The sequence below is a fragment of the Meriones unguiculatus genome, chromosome 18 (genome assembly GCF_030254825.1).
Source record: "Meriones unguiculatus strain TT.TT164.6M chromosome 18, Bangor_MerUng_6.1, whole genome shotgun sequence".
NCBI classification, from domain to species: Eukaryota; Metazoa; Chordata; class Mammalia; order Rodentia; family Muridae; genus Meriones; species Meriones unguiculatus.
In genome coordinates this window covers 15339926-15362064 of record NC_083365.1, presented here as the reverse complement: position 1 = coordinate 15362064, position 22139 = coordinate 15339926, and the positions used below count along the sequence as shown (strand labels likewise).

General features: G+C 43.8%; 1 long non-coding RNA gene across 2 annotated transcripts; it reads right to left on the bottom strand.

Moving 5' to 3' along the window:
• Positions 1 to 3177: 3177 nt before the first annotated feature.
• Positions 3178 to 19624, bottom strand: LOC132648999 (uncharacterized). 2 transcript variants are annotated; one of them, XR_009587381.1, is made up of 5 exons: positions 19506 to 19624; positions 18588 to 18685; positions 9712 to 9819; positions 6996 to 7078; positions 3178 to 3619 (listed from the first exon to the last, which is right to left on the bottom strand). It is a non-coding gene; the product is annotated as an uncharacterized LOC132648999 (long non-coding RNA). The 2 variants fall into 2 exon arrangements; XR_009587382.1 differs by lacking the exons at positions 3178 to 3619; positions 6996 to 7078; positions 9712 to 9819 and adding an exon at positions 11428 to 11980.
• Positions 19625 to 22139: the final 2515 nt, after the last annotated feature.

Genomic DNA, 22139 nt, shown 5'->3' with positions numbered 1-22139 from the left:
CCCTGTGTAGTCCTTGAACACACATAGGCTGACCTCAAAGTCACAGAGATGAATCTGCCTCCTGAGTGCTGGGATCAAAGGCATGCACCACAGTGACCAATGTTAACTGAAGTTCCCAGAAAAAAAAAAAAAAGCCACGCCTGCATTAAGCATTTTTATGAGATGAATTAACTGATTAGAATCTTGACTGTGGAAAATAGAGATAGAGACTTAGCCAAATTTTCTTGCTATCTTAGCCTCTTAAACAACAGTTTATTGCCTACATCTATGTGTAGCCTAACATCCTTTTGACTACTAGGTAAGTCCTTTTGAGATGTACGAATAGATCCTCGGCTTCTCCCACCCCAGGATCCAGGAATGTTCAGATAGCTCCTGGAACCTCTTCCAGATGGGTTGGTTTGTCTGTTTGGGCGTTCTTGTTTTTCTGAGACAGGGTTTCTCTACCCTTTAACTCACTCAGCAGGGGGTTCGCCACCACCGCCAGGCAAACAGATGTTTCTACCAGTGTATTTTAAAAGTTCCTTGAGAGACTGGAGAGATGGTTCAGCAGTTATGGCCACGTGCACCTCTTGTAGAAGACCTGGATTTGGATCTCCCAGTCTATAATGGATGGGTACAGCCATCTGTAAATCCATTTCCATGGCAATTTGCTGTCTCTTTCTGGCTTCTCCATGTACCTGTACACATGCAATATACATATGTATTAATTAAGAAAATACATAAAAGGTGTGTATTGCCTCAAGGACTCACTAATGTAGCTCTGGCTGGCCTGAGGCTCACAAAGGTCCTTCTGCATCTGCCTCCTTTGTGTTGGAATTAAAAACGTATCGCCACACCCAAAGTAACACTGCTTTAGGGAGAAAACAACGCTGGTAGGAGGGAAAAGTGGGTGGATCTCCTAAGAGTTACAAGCCAGCCAGAACCACACCACACCGTAAGACCCTGTCTTGGGGGGGATGGGGAGGTTATGGCTTTCTCTGTTCTATTACCAATTAATTTAAAAAAAGAAAAAACACCTTTGTGAAACTGATACCACGTTGAAACATGGAATTTGGGGGCAATTTGAGTGTGTTCCAAGACCAGGAATAAACTAATTTCTTATTTGTGGCCAGATCTGTGTGTTTTGTTTTCTGTGATTTTGTTTTGGTGGGGTTTTGTTGTTGTTGTTGTTTTTTGGAAGGGGAGGGGTTTTGGCAGTGACCCCAGCCATGTTCTCAGCACTGATATTTTGAAATGAATCCATTTGTTTGAGTCCCAACAATCAGTTTAAACTTTTTCATAAACTATGTTGTAAACAAATGTGCTATTATCTGTGTTTTGTTGTTTCATTTATAAAACATAGAACAGGTAGATTCCTCCAGAGCTCACTGTATTAGTCACTTTCCTGTTACCGTAATAAAACACGATGGTGGCTGGGCAGTGATGGTATATGCCAGTAATCCTGGCACTCAGGAGGCAGGGGCAGGCCAGCCAAGGCTACACAGAAATGCTGTCTCAAGGTGTGTGTGTTGGGGGGGGCACATCACAAATCCTACACAAAGAAGGATTTATTTGAGCTTAGGGTTCAGAGGGATATTGGTCCATGCCCATCTCGGTGGGGAAGCATAGCGACAAGCAGGCATGACAATTGGAGCATCAGGTCTAGAGCTTACATCTTAAACTACGAGCAGGAAACAGCATGAGCTGGGAATGTTGCTTGGCTTGAAATGGCAAAACAACCCAGTACTCTACTTCCTCCAGCAAGGCCACAACTACAACTACCCAAAGATGATGGAGAAATGGCTCAGCCGTGAAGAGCTCTTACTACTCTTCCAGTGGACCCAGGTTCAATTCCCAGCCCCCACATGGCAGCTCACAATTGTCTGTAGCTCCAGTTCCAGGGAATGTGACACCCTCACACAGACCTACATGCAGGCAAAATACTAATGTACATAAAATAAAAAGGGCCGTCAACTAGGGACTAAGTATTCAAATACCTGAGCTTATAAGGGCCATTCTCATTCAAACCACCACACTTAGCTGGAATTTTCAGAGTAGTAAGCATTGATTTCATCATGAAGGCACTGGGATGGTTGTTAATCTTGGGTAGCAACTACATTAACCTTGGCATCAACTAAGTATCAAGCCTAAGCCTGTAAAGGTATTTCCTGGAATGATTAACTGGTGGTGGTTGGGTGGGGGGAGGCGTTGCTGGCTAATTTTATGTCAACATGACACAAGCCAGAGACCCAAGACCCAGCATTTTCTTAATGTGTGATTGATGGGAAAGGGCCCAGCCCTCTGGGTGGTGCCACCCCTGGGCTGGTGGTCTTGAGTGTTATAAGAAAGCATATTGATGAAGTCATGGAGAGAAAGTAAGCAGCACCCCTCCATGGCCTCTGCACCAGCCTCTGCCTTCAGGTTCTTCCCGTTTGAGTTCCCACCATGATTGAATTTTTTTTTTTTTTTTTTACTTTTACAATTTATTTTTATTCTCTGTGTGTTGGTGTTTTACCTGCATGTATGTCTGTGTGAGAGTGTTGGTTCCCCTGGAAATGGGAACTGCCATGTGGGTGCTAGGAATTGAACCCAGTTACCTCTAGAAAACAAGTCAGTGCCCTTAACCACTGAGCCATCTCTCCGTCCCACGTCCCATGACTGCTTTTAACCACGAGCTATTATATGAAACTGTGAGTGAAAAAAAAAAACCCTTTCCTCCCCAACTTGCTTTTGGTCATGGTGTCTGATCATGTCAATAGAAATCCTGACTAAAGTGGAGCAAAACCCTTCCCCAGAATGGTGACAAGAATCCTGTACATAAGCCTTAAAATAAACAGGATATAAAATGTAGAGATGAGTTCCAGTTTTTGTGGAGAAAAAGACAAGTACTGCATATAGAGAGAACAATGAGACCTAGCTGGCATTCCCTACTGGTTACTCAGCAAGTGGGGGAAAGGAGGAAGGGACTTACCTCCAGAGTTTAAAACCCGTCTCTCTTGTAGCCAGGCAGGGTGTGCTCCATCAGCGTGCCTGCCGTTCTGGGCTGACGCCTGGCTTTGCAAGGTGGCCAAGTAACCTGCCTCATTCTCACCACTACCTTGTAGTGCTCTTACTATAAGAGTCTTTGTTCAAGTATGCAACAAGGACATTTGCTTTTAGCAGCTTTATTTGTACTAGCCAGAAGCTAGAAATTGCCCAGATGCCCCTCAGTTGAGGAGTGGATACAGAGATTGTGGTACATCTACACAATGGGATACTACTCAGCATTTAAAAACAAGGAAATCGTGACATTTGCAGACTTCTGACTTTTGATGTTTGCTACCATGAGAAAAATTCATGAAGACTTGAAAGGTCATATTAAGTAGATTAAATACATGAAACCAAAAAAAAAAAAAAAGTCTTTGTTTTTCAGAAGGATTTCCTCAAAGACATTATTTGTGCAGATTTGATGTCTGGCCCTGAAGGGTTATGCTCCCCACAGGCTCACGATGTTTTCCGGCTGTTTCCGCGGAAGCATGAGTGCGGTGGCGATGTTTCCATGTGGGAAAGAGCTTGTGCTCGAGAGTCACAAGTACTTCTTTCGGGTCTTGGTTCTGTTACAGCACCACCACTCCTGTTATGAATAACTGACATCTTCCTTCTTTTCCACAAAGCAGTTTACAAACCGACAAAGAAATAAGGAATCAGCTTATTTCAGCTTATTATTTCCCGAGCAGCAGTACCTATTAACAGAAGCCTAAACTAGCAGTTTCTGAAGACAGGCGCAAAGCAGCTCTTTCAGGGGCCTGTCTCGAGCACTCTAGCTTTGGAACGTTGCGCTCATGAGGTGTGGCAGTTTGACCTGATGAAAAGCCAAGCCTAGATGTGCTGATTCTGTAGGGAGCCTGTGGAAGGAACTTTTTATTAGCTCACACAAGGGCCTCGGAAAAAGGGGCCAAGTCTCTAGCTTTTCAGTGAATTTCCAGGTGTTGTGATTTGAGTGTAGCTTCCAAGAGTTCCGGTGCTGGGCCTTAGAACCCAGTGTGGCAATGCTGAGAGGTGCTCTGAAGGGGAAGGGCCCACCAGCAGGGAATGATGTTAGGAGCCCTGCCCTCAGAAGGAAATAGTGTGCTTCCAGAACCCTGAGTAGCTCCCAAGAGAGAAGGTAATTACAAATTGAGGCTACCCTCGCACGTGTTCCTTCCTACAAGCAGCTTTTTGTCTTGTCCCTACTCTGCCATGTTGCTACACAAGAAGTCTCCAACTGGAGACCAAGAATAGCCCCTGATTTGGGGCTTTCAGGCTCCAAAACTGTAAAATAAATACACATCTTTTCTTTTTAAACTACTCAACTTCAGCTATTTTGTTGTCAATAGAAAATGGATGACATACACTAACCAGTAGGAAATATAAGATATTTCTATAAGCTCGGCATGTTAGTGCTGCCTATAATTCCAGCACTTGGGAGGTGAGGGCAGAAGGATCAAAGAATTCAGGTCGGTCTCTGCTTCACAGTTGTTTGAAGACTAGCCTGGGCTACTTATACTCAAGAGATTATAGATGTCTCTGTCCAAGGTCTTATGATAAACTCTAGAGTTGCAGGGTTTTAAATTATTTTATACATGCTTTTGAGACTAAAAATTTAATAGAGAAAATTGTCCCAGGAAGTACATTTGTGTTTACAACTGGGAAAGATTGTGTTGTAATGGTATATTCAGTGTGTTTTGGAAGCAGAGTGATTAACAGACCACTCAACTGGGAAAGCCCTGGATTCCATCCCTAGCACCATTACCACTGCAAAAAAGTAAAATAAAATGAAAGAAAGATCAAAATGAACATGTTATAGGCACGAATGTATTGCTATTGACAGCTTTAGTATCTCCCTAACAGAAATAAGAAATGAGAGAAATTAAAAAAAAAAAAATCAGCTTGGACATGCTCATTCTGGAGAGCACTAAAAGCACAGTTTTTATACATTGGTAGAATGAGACAAAATAAGATCGCTTGTTGGCATTCTGGCCAGTTCGCTAAAGGCAAATGTGCAATAAACAACCAGGCCAATTAGTTAAGTAAAAATGAGAAAGGGGAGGCAACCTGTGGTGGTTTGAACAGGTATGACCCACAGACAGATAATGTTTGAATGCTTGGCCCATAGGGAGTGGCTGTGGCCTTGCTGGAGTAGGGATAGCCTTGTTGGAGGGAGTGTGTCACTTAGGGCGGGGGAGGCTTTGAGTCGCAGATAAGCTAGGCTAGTGTGGCTCAGTCTCTCCTGCTGCCTGCAAATCAAGTTGTAGAACTCTCAGCCCCTTCTCCAGTACACATGTCTGCCTGCACACTGCATGTTTCCCTCCAAGATAATGATCAGTATAAGCCAGCCCCAGTTAAAGATTTTTCCTTTGTAAGAGTTGCCATGACTCTTCACAACAATAGAAACCCTAAGACACACCAGACTTGATTGTTCTTTATGGGCCCTGGCAGTGAAGGAAGCGGGCATGAGGACAGTAGCTGAGGGTTTCCATTGTGAAATAAATTTGGGAAGATTTGCTTACATGTTGAAAGGGAAACAGTAGAGTAGATTTAAGAACTGTGGGTGAAAAGGAGGAGAAAAATGACAGGAAAAGCTCATAGCATCAGAATTACTGAGGAAGGAATGTTATTACAGACTTCCACTGTTGCTGTGACCAAATACCTGACAAGAAGCAAGTTAAGTGAGGAAAGATTTGTTTTCACTTATAGCCGGGATATATTATGTCAGGTAGAGAATGGTTGTAGCAGCCTGACGTGGATAGTCACATCAAGATCTCAGTCAGGAAACAGAGTAGACAGGATCTGAGGCAAGCTAAAATATCACAAGGCCTGACCTACTTCCTCCAGCAAGGCCTTCCTTCCCCAAATATTCCAAACCTTCTAAACCACGGGCATCAGCTGAGGGTCAGTCAAACACATAGCCCTATAGGCGACATTTCACATTTAAACCACAAGAAAAACTTAGCCTCAGAGACACTAGCTGTCCCTGTGACAGGCCTTTCTAGGCATAGGGGATAAAGAATCTCACATTCTAGTTCAGATTGTCTCACTGTTTCCCTGCAAGTTATTTACTGGTGGTCACGAGTTTCCTCAGCTGGCCTCCAACTCACTGTCAACCTCCCAAGTGCTAGGACTACAGATGTGCAGCACATCTGTTTTATGCTGTGTTGAGGATGACCCCAGGGCTTTGTGGATGCTAGGCAGGCACTCTGCCAACTGGGCTACAAACCTTGCTCTGCGTCTTACTTTTATATGGTCTCTTGGTTGTTGAACCAAAAGGCTGATTTCTGAATAACTAGCTATGTATGACCTTTTTAGCAGGGAACACTTAGCTGAAGTGGAATGAGAGTTGTGTAATCATTTGCTCTGGTATCCCTGCTGTAGAAAGTTCTTTGTTTGACTCAGTCAGCACAGTATGGGGAATTGGGGGGTAGAGTGGGGGGCTAAGGGCATATGAGTTCGAGGCCAGACTGGTCTACATATTGACTTTTACAAATTTCTTTTTTCTTCTTCTTTTCTTTCTTTCTTTCTTTCTTTCTTTCTTTTTTTTTTTTTTTTTTTTTTTTTGAGGTGGGGGTGGTGGTTCAACACAGGGCTCCAGCTATCTAGACTTTGTAAACTAGGCTGGCCATAAACCCTCAGAGATCCCTCTGCCTCTGCTTCCCGAGTGCTGGGATTAAAGGCGTGTGCCACCACGTCCTGTAACTTTTACAAATTTTAACTCAGGCATTTAAAAAGTCACAAGTAAAACAATAAAGCCTTTAGAAAAAAGTATGAAAGTACTTCTTCATGACTAGAAATAGGCAAAGATTTCTTAAATAGGAGATATACACACAAACATAAAGGGGGAGAAAAATCACTGATATTACTAAATAATTACATTTTTGTTTGTAATTTTTTTACATTCATCTAGAGACACTATATTCATTACTTTTCTGTTGCTGTGATAAAATGCCCTGACAAAAGCATCTTAGGGAAGAAAATATGTTTATTTATTTATCTTGGCTCACAGTTCTGGAGGGATAGCATCCTTCATGGTAGCTGGAGCAGGAGGCAGCCCTGACAGTCACGAAGCAGAGAGCACATTTCATCCCTACAAAGGAAGCAGAGAGTGAATGGGAAAGGGGCCAAGCTATAAAACCCACCTTTACTGGCATACTTTACTTCCTCCAGGTAGTTTTTGCCTCCTAAAGGTTCTATAACCTCCCCAGACAGCATTACCATCTGAGAACCAAGTGTTTAAATACAAGAGCCTTATGGGAATAGATGCTTTCCATTCGTTACTACAACAGACAACAATAAGAACATTAAAAGGCAAGCTACAGGGCGAAAGAAAATATGTTAATATCTAAATTAAAAAGGCTCATGCCCAGAATAAGAATTTCTACAAATTAATAGGTAAAAGAAAGCTTAGTTAGGCATTCTGGCACATTCCTGCAATCCCAGCACTGGAGAGTGTGAGCCAGGAAGATTAAGAGTTAGAAACTGGGTAGAGCTGTGCTCAGTGGTGCACGCCTTTAGTCCCCGCACTTGGGAAGCAGAGGCAGGGGATCTCTATGAGTTCGAGGTCAGCCTGGTCTACAAGGCAAATTCCAGAATATCCAGGGCTACAAAGAGAAACCCTGTTCAAAAAACAAAACAAAATGAGAGAGAGAGAGAGAGAGAGAGAAGCTAGGTTACATTGAGAGACCCTTTTCTGATCTTGAGGATGTTTCAACGTTTCATGAAGCTCAAGAGTGGGGAAAAAAATGGTGGAATGGAGAAGGGTGGAGATCAAGAATTATGAAGGTGGTTGGAAGGATTGATGGTAATTAGAGTAAACTCTTTACTCAGAGGACTAGTCCTAGCTGCCCTGGAACAGGCTGCCCTCAAATTTATAGAGATCCATGTGCCTCTGCCTCTGAAGTGCTGGGATTTAAGGTGCGTGCCACCATTGCCAGTAACTTTGCACTTCTAACCCAAGAACACAGTGAATCTTTCCACCTACTCCTAATTTTTAAATAAAAATATTTATTTGTGTGCCTGAGTATCTATACGTGCACTATGTGTGTAGGGGCTCACAAAGGTAAGAAGAGGACATCAGACCCCCTGGAACTGGAGTTCTGGGCAATTGTGAGCTGCCATGTGGATGCTGGGGACTGAATCTGGGTCCTCTGCAAGAGCAGTAGGTGCTATGATTGCTGAGTCAGCTCTGCAGCCCTCATTCCTATCTCCTATAGAAAGTTTTAATGGTTCTCCCTGTAGGCTCTGGCTATTATTTATAGACATTCCTGAGACTCAGCCTTCCTAAAGGAGAAAAAAAAAATCCTTTTCTTTTTTCAGTTTGCATTTCCTAGTACAACTCAAGTGTGAAATTCCCAGTATAATTCAAATATTCATTTTCCAGCATAACTCAAGAACAAACTCTTCCAATTCCTGCAAATTATTTTTTTTTCACTGGGGCAAAGGAAAAACAAGGATCACATGTTGTGTTTCACTATTTCCTGACAAGAGTAAAAGTGTTAATGTGTATAATTAACTGATGAATTTTCTCATTAGTATTGGCTCTCTATAGTATTGTCATAAAAGAGGTCTTCACACCAGATAAGCTTTAGAGAGCTCTGTGTTACACACATACACACACCTAACACTAGGGAAACTGAGGCAGGAGTTTGAAGCCTGCTTGAGCTACACAGTGAGTTCCAGGCAGATTAGGCCAGATAGCTTGTGCCTGTCTGGCCTTAAAATGCTGAAGATAGGTACAAGTGTCTCACTATGTAACCTAGGATGGCCTTGAACTCACAATTTTTCTGCCTTACCCTCTCATGTGCTGGGGCACCAACATGTCTGGCTTAGAACATTCTTAACACAAGAGTGCTTTTGACACTCAAGACATAATAAAAGCTTAAACACTCACTCCCATAATTAAGGACATTCAGCTCCTAGGAAGTAATTCTGCCTCCACATCTCTTCATCAGTCTTGAAATTAAAAAAAAAAAAAAAACAACTCTTCAAAAGACTCAAAGCAAAGTTGCTTCAACTTTTCAACTTAAGACTCCTACACTCTTAAAACTTGAGAGTACTCAAGAGTACTCAAGGAGGAAAACAGTCACAGGCTAGAAGAAAACATTTGCTAAAGACACATGTGTTAGAGGGCATTAGCCAAAATATACAAAGAACTTTACCGTTTTCAAAACCTGACTTTAAAAGTTAACTAGTCCTGGTTGAAACAGCCCGGTAGTCCCAGCTACTCAGGAGGCCCAGTCAGGAAGATCACAAGTTCAAGGCCTGCCAAAGCTACAGAATGAACTCATCATCAGTTCAGTGACAGTGTCTCCGATAAGCTGAAAGAAGGCTGAGGATATCGATTAGGGGCAGGAGACTTGCCTTGGGTGCAAAAGGCCCCGGGTTCCATCCTTGGTGCCGAACGTTAAATCAACTAAAGATAACTAACCAAACATCTTAACAGATACTTCACTGTGCTGATTAGGTTTTTGTCAACCTGACACAAACTAAGTTCATGAAAAAAAACGGAGCCTTAGTTGAGGAAATGCTTCCATATGACTGGTCTCTAGGCAAGTCTGTGCAGCATTTCCTTGATTAATATTGATGTGGAAGGCCGAGCTCATGATGAGCAGTGCCACCCCTGGCCAGGTGGTGGTGGGTTATATCAGGAAGCAGGCTGAGCAAGCTATGGAGATCAAGCCAATAGCAGCATTCCACCACATCCCTTGCTTCAGTTCCTACCTTGACTTCCCTCTGTGATGGACTGTGATCAGGACACATAAGCTATCCTCCCCAAACTGGTTTTGATCAGGGTGTTAGCAGAGCAATAGCCAGTAAGCGAGGCACCCTCTAAAGAAGATACACAAAGAGCAAATACATGTATTAAAAGGTTATTCCACACCATATGTTGTGTTGGCTGAATTTGGTTGTCAACTTGACTGAACATTAGTACGTTTCCAGATGTGCCCCTGAGAATATTTCTTCCACAACTGTTTGGCATATGGGTAATGAAGAGAGTAAGAAAGGTGGTCCTCAAAGTGGACAGCAAGCTTGGGACTTGCACGGGATGAAAAACTGGAAGAAGGAGAGACTAAAATTCCACTCATGCTTGACTCCACCTGGCTGGTTTGTTGTTTGTTGCTTGCCATCGTCCATGAAGGTTAGATGGCACATTTTTTTCTTTTTGAGACGGGGTTTCTCTGTGTAGCCTTGACTATCCTAGACTCTCTCTGTAGACCAGGCTGACCTCGAACTCACAGAGATTCTGCTTGCCTCTGCCTCCAGAGTGCTGGGATTAAAAAGCCTGTGCCACCATACCCGGTTTAGATGGCACATTCTTTAGCCTTTCAGTGCAGACTCTGCCACCTTCCAGGTCCTCAGTGGATTGGGACTGTGTAATCCATGCCCCTCTAGCCTCTTGGACTGGTTCCAACAAGTTCTCCAGCCTGAAGACCGTTGTGTGTGTGAGGATGCTTTCTCTGACAGCCATTCAATCTGAAATCCATTCTTAAACATACCAGTATTCACTAGTTCTAGCCTCTCCCCACCCCATTAGTTCTATTCTTAAAGCTAACTTAGTCTAGTTTGCTTTCTGGGATTTAAGAGCATGTCCAAAAGCAGCTTGGAGAGGAAAGGGTTAATTTTGTCTTACAGGCAGTCATCATGAAAGGAAGTCAGGGCAAAAATTCAAGGCAGAAACTGAAGCAGAGAACATGGAGGGGCATGGCTTACAGGCTTGCTTTCCAAGCCTTGCTAGCTTTCTTTGGGGGGTGGGAGATGTGGGGGGTTATTTTTGTGCTTGTTTGAGACAGGGTCTCACTGTGTAGTCCTGGCTGGCCTGAAACTTTTCATGTAAGCCAGGCTGCTCTTAAACTCATCTGCCCCACAAGTACTAGAACTGAAGTGTGTGCCACCAAGCCTAGCTATCAGTTTGCCTTCTTATCTATTCCAGGACTATCCCAGGGTTGGCACTGCCCAGATTAGCCAGGCTCGCCCACGTCAATCACTAATCAAGAAAATGTCCCCACAGTCTTGCCTACAGGCAAAATGATAGACGCATTTTCTCAGTGCATTTTCTCAACTGAGTTTCCTCCTTCAGAGATGACTTTAGTTTGTGTTAAGTTGAGAAAAAACTAACCAGCACAGATGATCCCTTGTTATCATAACACACAAATATATTACTATTAAGCCACGACCTTTTAGTCAGGCTTGGTGGAACACACCTTTAATCCCAGCACCCAGGAGGGCAGAGTCAGGCAGATCTCTGAGTTTGAGGTCAGCCAAAGTGAGACATTGTATCAAAAAAACAAGATAAAGAAAGCATGACTTTTCTTTTTTCCTCAAGAGCTCATATTAATATCATAACATAAGATACTGCTTAACTTTAAAAGTCTCACAGTGTCTAAAAAATTCAAACACTTCAAAAAGTCAATCTCTTTTGTTGTTGTTGTTGGTTGGTTGGTTGGTTTGGTTCTTCTCTGTGTAGCCCTGGCTGTCCTGGACTCCATTTGATGACCAGGCTGGCCTTGAACTCACGGTGATCCACCTGCCTCTGCCTCCCTGAGTGCTGGGACTAAAGGCATGTGCCACGATGCCTGGCTAGTCAATCTCTTTAAAAATATTTAAAATCTTTTAAAGTTCAAAGTTGCTGAAAGCCGCTGGATGAGTCGAACAGTATCTGAGTGGGGAGTGAGGACAAATCACACTACAAATGGATTGGCTTGAGAGGACTGTCAGTATGACTGAAGCATTGTGGGTTTATTCCAGGGTTCATTCTTTATAGGCAAAGCAAAAACAAGTCACATCAATACAAAAGTAAAAATGTGTAGAAACGCCCAACTTCTTTTCAAAAACTACTTCCCTATAGCGGATATGGTCCAAGGTCACACAGATAAGCTTTAAGGAATTTGGCGAAACTTCCTCTTTTCTCCGTCAAGGTGAAGGCCAAGGTGAAAACATAACAAAGCAGTTTAATGAACAGCTCTCCACACAGTCTGTCAACTATAGTCTCCTGTGAAATAAAAAACAAGGTACATACTTTTTATTTCAAGAGGAAAGACCTTTGGCACAGTCACAATCAAAGCAAAGCAAAACCAAAATCCACCAGTGGCCAATATTTGGAACACACTGATGATCTGAGCACCAAAGGGTTTGGGTAGCCCCACCTCTGGGTCTTCCATTCAAAACACACACAGCTTGTCTTATAAGCTCAAGCTGGCACCGCTGTACAACTGCTGTTGCTCTTGGCTGTCATCCCACAGTCCTGGAATTTTTGATATGCCATTGTCTCCACTGCAACTGGGGCTGCACCTTTGCCAGAGGCCTCTCCTGTCCTCTCTTCAGGGGCTTCAACCCTAACACAGAGCTTCAAGCTTCATCTGCTTGCCATGACCTATTCCTGCCTTTAAAACCAGCAGCAGAAGACTCTTCTACATTACCTAGTTTGGGTGCCATTTTGACACACAGCCTTGGTGGTTCTCAGGACCAGAACTTATTCTTGCTGACCCTGAGGTGTTGGCTCAGGTCTCTTCTTTTATTTGTTAAGATTTATGTATGTATGTATGTTATGTATACAGTGTTCTGCCTGCATGTACACCTGCACACCAGAAGAGGGCACCAGATCTCATTATAGATGATTGTGAGCCACCATGTGGTGACTGAGAATTGAACTCAGAACCTTTGGAAGGGCAGCCAGTGCTCTTAACCTCTGAGCCAACTCTCAGGCCCCAGCTGGTCTCTTCTTAACCACAGCTGATTTTTCAGCCTCCTAATGAGTATCAACTGCCCCAGCAATGTAAGGATCACTTCCATTGTGCCAATCTCTTGTTCATCACAGCTGATTCGTTTTCCTCAGTTGACTGTAAACTACATATCCTTAATTCAGAATAGTAGAGGGACAACCTGAATAGAGACATTGCTTACCTCAAAAAATTGCATTGTCTACACGCCTCCCAACATTCCTACTTCCAAGCTTCCAAAGATCAACTCACTAGGGTCTGAATACTCCAGCTTTTCCAACGCAAAGCTTCAAAGCCCTTTAGAATAGGTTTTCTGCTGACACAATATAGGTCAGATTAGACCAAGTAAATACAGGCAGGTTTATTAGATGCTGCTCCCCGGTGGGTTCACAGGTCCCAAGGAACGGAGCCAGGGAAATCTTGCACCCAGGCTAAGGCAAGGGAGCTTTATAAATCTTAGGGAGGGATGGTGATTTGTTAGCCTAGAGATTTCTTTGAGCAAGCAAGGTTGAGGGAAGGAGAGCAGACAGGGTTTCCCAGCTTGTGCAGGGCCGAGCGGGGCTTCTAACCAAACACTTTACCCAAACAACATGGTCCTGTCTGGCACAGAGTACCCCATGACGCTGGTACCAGTTTCTGTCCTATTTACCTTATCTGTTGATTTCACTAAATACTGACCAAAGCCAATTTGAGAAGGAAAGGGATTATTTGGCTGACACTTCAATGTCACAGACTATCACTGAGGGAAGACGCCGCAGGAGCTCAGAGCTCTGGAAGCCAGAACTGATGCGAGAGTGGTGGAGGAATGCTGCTTACCGGCTTGCTCTTCAAGCCTTTCTCAGCCTGTTTACTTACACAGCCTAACACCGCCTGCCCATGGGTGGCACCTCCTGTAGTAAGCTGAGCACTCCCTCAGGAAAATGCCCCCGCGGATTTGCCTACACAATCCAATCTGATGGAGGATTTTCTCAACTGAGGTTCCTCTTTCTGGATGACTTTTGTTCGTGTGTCACGCTTCCAGAAAAATTATCCAGCACACTAGTGCATTTTTCTCCACGTTTTAACCAATAAATAAGTATGACTTTTACAAAAGAAAAATATATAGTTTATGTTCAAAATACATCCATTTACAAGCAGGCAGCTGAAGCTGGGTGTGGGAACAGGGAGATTCATTGCCTTTGTAAAATTTTTTGCTTGGAATATTTCTTATTAAAAGTATCTTTTCTAGCCTGGTGCAGTGGCGCATGCCTGTAATCGCAGCACTTGGGGAGGCAGAGGCAGGTGGAGTTCAAGGCCAGCCTGGTCTACAAAGTGAGTCCAGGACACAGAAAAAAACATGTATCTAAAAACAAAAACAGGGCTAGAGAGATGGCTCGGAGGTTAAGAACACTAGCTGTTCTTCCAAAGGTTCTGAGTTCAATTTCCAGCAACCACATGGTGGCTCACAACTATTTATAGCAAGATCCAGTGCCCTCTTCTGGCATGTAGGCACACATACAGGCAGAATAGGGTATAAATAATAAATACATTAATTAAAAACAAAAAAGTATCTCTTCTGAATGTTCATGGACACTATGCTTGATGTAGCCTGCTTGGGCTGAAATATGAGTCCTTATCTCTTTGGTATCAAAATCTCTAAAAGACTCAGGGTGACACTGAAGAGTCTCTAAATCTTACCTTTAAAGCTGTGCAGAAATAAAATGTTCTTCTGTTACTTTAATCTGAATGTTCTGATTCCAAAAAGCGCTATATTTACCTCAAGTACCCTCTTATCACCCTAACCTGGGGGCGTTTCTCAGTTTCCAAATGTTGTTCTTAACCTCTAGTTTCAATCTCTAGCATAAAGATGTTTCTTTCCTCTTTCTGTCGCTCTCCTCCTTTCTTCAACTGAGTGAAATAATTTTTAATTGATAGACTGTATTAAATATTTTTTAAATTAAACAACGAAAATAATCAGTGAGCTATTTATGTGATAGTGATTTTCACTTCCTCTAGCTCTTGCTAATCGAAGGTGCTTCACTCAGCAGCAGTGAGGAACTTCTTCCTCTCTTGTAGAAATGGAGACTTGGGTATTGATTCCTTTTCCATCATTCGCTGAGTTTGTCTTACTTAACTGGAAGGAGACTTCCTTTTCCATCTTGACTCTGCACTGAAGAGCTCTCAAGACACAATTTCCCTTTAACCTTTGGCCTTGAGTATCCAGTTTCCCTCTGGGCTTGAGTATCCAGTTTCCCTTGATACTGAGATCTGTTTGAAGGCACTCAACAGCCCATGTCCTACAGGCCCAGTATGAAGACCCTCCTCCACATCTTCCTCTTTTGGTATTCTTCTCAATGAATGACCTCATCAGTAACCAAAAGCTAAAGTCAGAGACTGATGCCATCAGGAGTTTTTCATCCACTTAGATTTCACACTGTCCCTTCCCACAAACACTCATGGCCTTTGGCCTTGTGTATTTCTCTCTTCTACTGCCAACCTGAACCAAGACTTTAAATTACACTCCTGTCAAGTGTTCTGGCTCACTGGCCTTCCCAACCTTTCTCTGCCCACATTCAAGCTGTTCTCTACCATGGCAACAGGGCTAAGCTTTAGAAAATTAGATTGTGCCCGCCCACTTCCTTTAAAACCCTTGAAATTATTTCCCTTGTCTTCACCATGAAAAGAAAACCCCATTCAGGCACAATGTGCATTTCGGAGGTGGAGGCGGGTGGATCTCTGTGAGTTCAAGGCCAGCCTGGTCCACAAAGCAAGTCCAGGACAGCCAAGGCTACACAGAAAAACTGTCTCCAAGGGGAAAAGGAAAGAAAGAAAGAAAGAAAGAAAGAAAGGAAGGAAGGAAGGAAGGAAGGAGGAAAGAAAGAAAAACATACAATATATGGTTTATATGGCCCCAAATAATTTTGTCTTGAAAGGATCAGACTAACTTTGTAACCTATATGTCTTCTAAAGCCTATATTTTTGAGTTTTAGGCCCAGGTTAAGCTAAAGCCTCTTAGTACCTTTCCAGAGAACGAAGGAATGTGACCCTGGCCATCTGTGAGGACAGATATAAAAAAGCAAGCAAGCAATGACCTTCACTCAGCAAAAAGAATGACCAGACACTTGTCTTCAAGATAGCATTTCTTAGCAACCAACCCAGATGGCCTCAGTCCTTCTGCGTAGCCCCTGACCTCCGGCCAAAAGCCCGCAGTCCTGATCTTCAAGGATGAGCTAATCACCCCCACCTTTAATTGCAGCTACATCCACACTTGGCAGGACTGAGCACCTAAGACTAACGAATTATCTTACTTTATAGCTTCCTCATCCAATCCTGAATTGCCAAGACTGCAACCCCTCAAAATTCCCGCGCCTTGTCCTTTAAAAACCGAAGGACTTTGTCTCCCAGGGCCACTCTTTGCTGAGTGGAAGGGGTGACTCCATTTCACAATGGTTAAAATAAAACTCTTGCGATTTTGCATCGATGAGATCCGTCTCCTAAGTTCTCCTCATCCCTTCTGGAAATTAGGCTCATGCTGGGCCTAACAGTCACTGCCCATCTTACTAGGCAGTGTCAGTTTCTTTTTTTAGTTTTGTTTGTTTGCTTGTTTTGTTTTTCGAGACAGGGTTTCTCTGTGTAGCCTTGACTGTCCTGGACTCACTTTGTAGACCAGGCTGGCCTTGAACTCACAAGTGATCTGCCTGCTTCTGCCTCCCAGTATGATCTCAAAATGCTGGGATTACACACATGTGCCACTGTGCCTGGCTCAGGCACTGTCAGTTTCTATCCACTTCTCTCTTTCTTTTTCTTTCTATTTATTTATTACATATACGGTGTTCTGTCTGCATGTACGCCTGCAGGCCAGAAGAGGGCACCAGATCTCATTCTAGATGGTTATGAGCCACCACATAGTTGCTGGGAATTGAACACAGGACCTTTAAGAAGAGCAGCCAGTGCTCTTAACCTCTGAGCCATCTCTCCAGCCCCTCTACCTGTGTCTCTTAGTGCCCCTTTTTATTGCCTTAGAGACGTCAAGTAATACATTCTTTTATCTAGAAAGTTCTTTTTTTCCAGAAACTACTGTCTTCCTACTTAACTCCCATTAGTCATCAAAAAATTAAACAGCAAACTCTAGCTAATGTTTTAGAGGATCAAGTATGTGCCAATAACTTATGTTCTAAATATTTTAATCCTCACATGTTAAGAGCTGCTTGTTTGTCAGGCTGCTCTGTTATTGATCTCTCAGCAAAAAACCATATTTTCACCCTGGTCTTCACCTGGAGATGCCGGAGACCAAGAGGGAGATGCCGGAGGCTGACCGCCCCAGTAAAATTCCTATGACTCGAACTCCCCTGTTCCTGGCCTTGGGTAATTGTCTAACAAATGGCCTTCAAGATAAATTGTCTCCTTGGAGAGAGACAGGCTGGAACTTCCGGAGAGAAACTGCAAGATGTTTCTTTTCCAGGCCTGCTAAGGCTGACTCCCCCCGCCCTGCTTGCTTGCTTCCTGATAAGACTGCCTTAAAAAGAAGTAGCTTTCTTTCAATAAACAAGACCTTGACAAGACTTTGGTCAGCTTGGTCCTGCTTTTCTTTCTCGCCCATTTTGCTTTTCAGATGAAGGCCTTTTTGAATCCCCCATGAATAACCAGTCCCGCCCTTGGGCAGGACATGGAGACGGGGATAGGCAGGATGTTTTGCCAAGTTCCCTTCCTTTTGTTTGTGTGACGATCCCACAGACAGATGGTTGAGGTAAACAAGTTTGACTTCTCCATGAACCCCTTCATTGTATTCAGGTGCTTTGCTCTGACTACAAAAAGGGATTGTGGAATAAACTAGTGTAACAGTGTCTACTGGCAGCTCTCTCGAGCAGATCCCATGCGTAGTGTGCTGTGTTTTAATTTTCTTTTAATCCTCACTCCCCACTCAGGAATTGTTCGACTCTGCTGGCGAGCTCCAGCGCCCACACCACCTTATGAAACAGATAACTCTGTTTTTGTTTCTTGTTTTTTGATTTTTTGTTTTGTTTTGTTTTTTTGAGTCAGGGTTTCTCTGTGTAGCCCAGGCTGTTCTGAAATTCACTCTGTAGACCACGATGGCCTCAAACTCACAAAGATCCACCTGCATCTACCGCCCAAGTGCTGGGATTAAAGGTGTGCACCACCACTGCCTGGCTGAAACAGATGCTCTTAGTATTACCTCTACTTCACAAAACTGAGTGCAAGAAGTAAAATCATTTGGTCAGGTTCGCATAGCTGTTAACCATCAAAACAAGGTCTCAAAAAATACATCCATGGCTGGAGAGCTGGATCAGTTGATAAAGTGTTTATAGGATAAGCAGAAGGAGATGAGTTCAATCCCAGTACCCACATAAAATCCATCAGAAACTGCACAGTTGTATATTCAATTCTGGTCAGGGGAGGACCCCTTGAATTCACTAACTAGCCATTAGAGCCAAAACAATGAGCTATAGGTTAAATAAAAGACCTTATCTAAAAAAAATAAGGTGGAGAATGACTGAGAAAGACACACAATATCAACCTCTGGCCCACGTGTGCACCTGGACGTACTCACACGCACACACACACACGCACATGTACCTTGTACATCTGTGCTCTTCAGTATTACACTCTGCTACATCACCATTTTATCCAGAAAATCTGTGCTACAAACTACTTATAAATAAACAGAAGAAGCAGAGGGAGAAGAAAGAGTAAGGTTAAAAAGTCTGACGTATACAGTTCTGTTCTTTGTTTGGAGGCTTTGTTTTCTCATAACTGGTCAATGGTTTAACTTCACTCTGACATCGTTTGTACAGGAAAGCTGTTTCCTGATAGGCCTTCCAATCAGGCAAAACAAAAGGATGAAGAGATGGCTCAGAGGTCTCAGAGGTAGAGAGCACTTACTCCTCTTGAAGAGGTCGGGAGTTTGGTTCCCAGCATCCACATGGTGGCTCAAAAGCATCAGTAGCTCTAGTTCCAGGGGCTCCAACACTTCTTCTGACCTGTGTAGGCAACCAGTCACAGCAAATGGCACAGTTACGTACTTGAACACATAAAACAAATACGTAAAAAAAAAAAAAAAAAAAAAACACCACTTTTTAAAACCAGGCAATGCCAGGGGAAACTGCAGTCAGGATGTAATGTATGAGAAGAATAAAAGCCAAAAGAAATCAGGCAACACAACAAGCGCCAACTGTACGAGGTTAGTGGCAGTGTGTGCCGGCTCTGAAGAGGCACTCAGTGTGGGACTGCGGCATTTTTGCATCCTAGCAACAGGGGCACACTCCTAGCAGAAGAGTATGGTGAAAGACAAAGGTTTTTATTTTATGCGGGAGCACGCACATGACACAGCATATCTGTATGTGTGGAGGTCAAGTTTGGCTGCAGGTACCTATATTCTCTGAGCCATCTGGCTGGCCCGGGTTCAGAGACAATGTTTAGGAAGACCCTTGGAAGGCCATTCATAAATGAGCAGCAAGGACAACCTGGCTAGCAGACTGACGTTAGCCAGGTCGTCTGGTAATAGAATGAGACACAGATATTGTTCTGAGAGAGGGTATGAATCCCTAAAGTTCTTTGGAGGAGAAATATCCCGGTCTTGAAAGTAGGGGTTGGTGCCCTCGTTGGGGGCTGAGTGACAGGGTGACAGTATGAAAACAAGCTCGTTGGGAGGTGGGATCGGCAGAAGGGACATATAATTAAAAGGGGATGGATAAGGAGCTAACTTTAGTTCCTTCATTACTCCCAAACTCAACTTCGGAACCACAGGTTTCTTAAAGACAACTCAGTATTATTATTATTTTTGAGACAGGGTCCCCCTACCTTGCCCTGGATGGCATGGAACTCCTTATGTAACCACACTGGCTTCAGCTTCACAGAGATCTGCCTGCTTTTGCTTCCCAGCCTCGGGGGTTGAATGTGTGTGTGCTACCACGCCCCGCTGTAATTACACCTCACGACTTTAAAAATCTTTCCACCTGTTGCTACTTAGATTGTGGCATGGGGCGATTTTGCAATCCTGAGGCTTACAAAACCTTGCTGGATCACTGGGAGATGGTTAACACTGCTGGGAAATGACATTTGCTGAGTACTTAAGTTAGGCCAAACCTCTCTTCTATAGAGTACTGGCCCATGAGGCTGGAGTTGGGCAATTGATTTCTTTTCAGCAGAACCTTCCAGGGTGATTCCTCCTTCCACTCCTGCTGACCCCATACGCCCCTATTCCACTGAAACACTCAGACTCCACTGGCACAAGTGGGGCTACACAGAGCTCGCACAGAGCTGCAGACTAGGAGGGGGAGACAGATTGTTTTATACTCTGTAATGAATAAACAATTAAGTACATAGTACTCAGAGGACACAGAGAAGACAAGACGAGATAAGAAGCGGGACAGAAGGGGGAGAGAAAACTCGAGACAATGATTACAAGGTTGGGAGAAATTGCAGAGATGCTTGAGGGAAGGGGAATGCTGTGGATGGACAGTGGAAACAAAGAGGTTGCTACTGCAGGGACTAGGCTTATTGTAAGAGCTTCCGCTTGTTCATAAAGCTAGAAGGTAGGGTGCCGTGGAAGCCTGAGAGAAGAGCCCAGAGGGGCGAACATGATATTGTGTGCTATATCAATGTGTCTCCTATCTCAAAAATGATGAGCAGTCATTTACTATTTTAAACACTTTTATTTGTCAATTAACCATCTATTTCTTGGTTCCCATGTGTTGTGTAACAGCCTCCTCTGATATTAATTCATTCCATCCTGCAGGGAAGCGCCTTTAAGCAAGAAGATAAACAACACCAATTCGCTTCAGGAAGTCCCTGAAACTGACCAAGTTCACTAGGCCCCTCCCTACCAAAGTAGGCAATAAAGACTACTGAGAGCCACCCCTAGACAAGACAAGCAGCAAAGATCCTCAGACTAGCTAGGCTGCAAACAAGATTCTGGGGCCAAACCAGCTGTCTGAAAAAAGCAGAAAGGGAGAGGGCTCAGTTCCCGCCCACCCACCATCAGGCCAGTCTGACAGGCTTTAGTCTTAACTCTACCTGACTAGGCTTGAGTTGTTTCAGTTTCTAAAAAATGAAACCACAATGAAGGGGCAGCCAATCAGCATCAGCCCCAGTGTATGACTGGGCCAGACACAGTTACATCATAGCTACTTGGGCCTAACCCCCTGGCCAATTAGGCTTGGCCGTGTACCTCTTGGCTGGCTGCCCACCAATCAAGGTAAAGTTCACCTACCTCCCTGAAATTCCCTTGACTGACTGTTTATAAATAGGGCCTGCGAGGCCTCTACAAGGATTGTTTGGTCAAGGGGGAGACCCTCGTCATGCTCCAGATCCGAAACAAAACCAGTGAAGCTGCCTGGGAGAGCTTTAGACCGACTGGGGCACCTGGAAAGGGTAATTTCCAGCCTGTTGAGCTGCCTTCAGTCTGGGCAGCGCGCTCCAGGTTTCCCAGCTTTGTGAGCTGTCGTTCATGCTGGGGTGGGTTTCGGTGATGCAGCTGCCTTTGAGTCATTTCTACTGCTATAAGTAACTCCCAATAAAACTCACTGGTTCGCCAAGCCGGACTTTGCTGGTCTCCATATTTTGGTCTGCTGTGGGCTCCCTATTTAGGGTGAGTGTAGATGTGTGTTCCCTCTGCCCAGGAAAAGTCTGGTCACACAACATCAAGTGGCAGACATTACCCCCAAATGCTAGAAATTCAGACAAGCTTGTGTTTTTCACCAGTCATCTTTGTTCAAAACCAGACTCAGTTATGTTTTATTGAGCACCGATCCTCAATTAGGATATGAAGAGGGTCAGCAAGAATCAAATTGCTCATAGCCAAAGAGGTCATGGCCAGGAATGCAGTGTGTGTGTGTGTGGGGTGTGTGTGTGGGGGTACACATGAGACAGCCTGCGCCTGAGAGGAAGCATCTGTGTTCCAAGTGTGACGGGAATGTATAAGGAGCAGCTTGCTATGAGGACTGCCTGGGAGTGGGGGAGTGACGCTCCAGTTACAGTCTGAAGGCCAAAGATTTTCTAGGTGGGCAGACAATGCAGAGTCACAGAAATATAACAAAGTATCAACAGGCGGATCATAGAGGACTTTGTGGATATGCCAGGAAACTGGACATGTTAGTGTCTGAAAGCATTTGGTGAGAAACAGAGAATCTCTTCCAGAGGTGGACAGAGCTCCGGGCCTGTCACGGCAGGGACCTGGGTTTGAATACCCACTGGTGCAGACACATCAACACATAATATCCAACTCTTGAGATATTAAATGTAAATTTTATTTATATACAAAATATCATAATATGTATTATATTACATATAATACATATTAAATATGAAAGGTATAGTATATATAAACTATTTGGAAGGGGAGAGATTGTTCTTAATTGGGTTATGCAGTTACTAGAGCTGGCAAGTTCAAATCACAAGAACAAGCTAGCATCCTGGAAATTCTGGTAAGGGTTG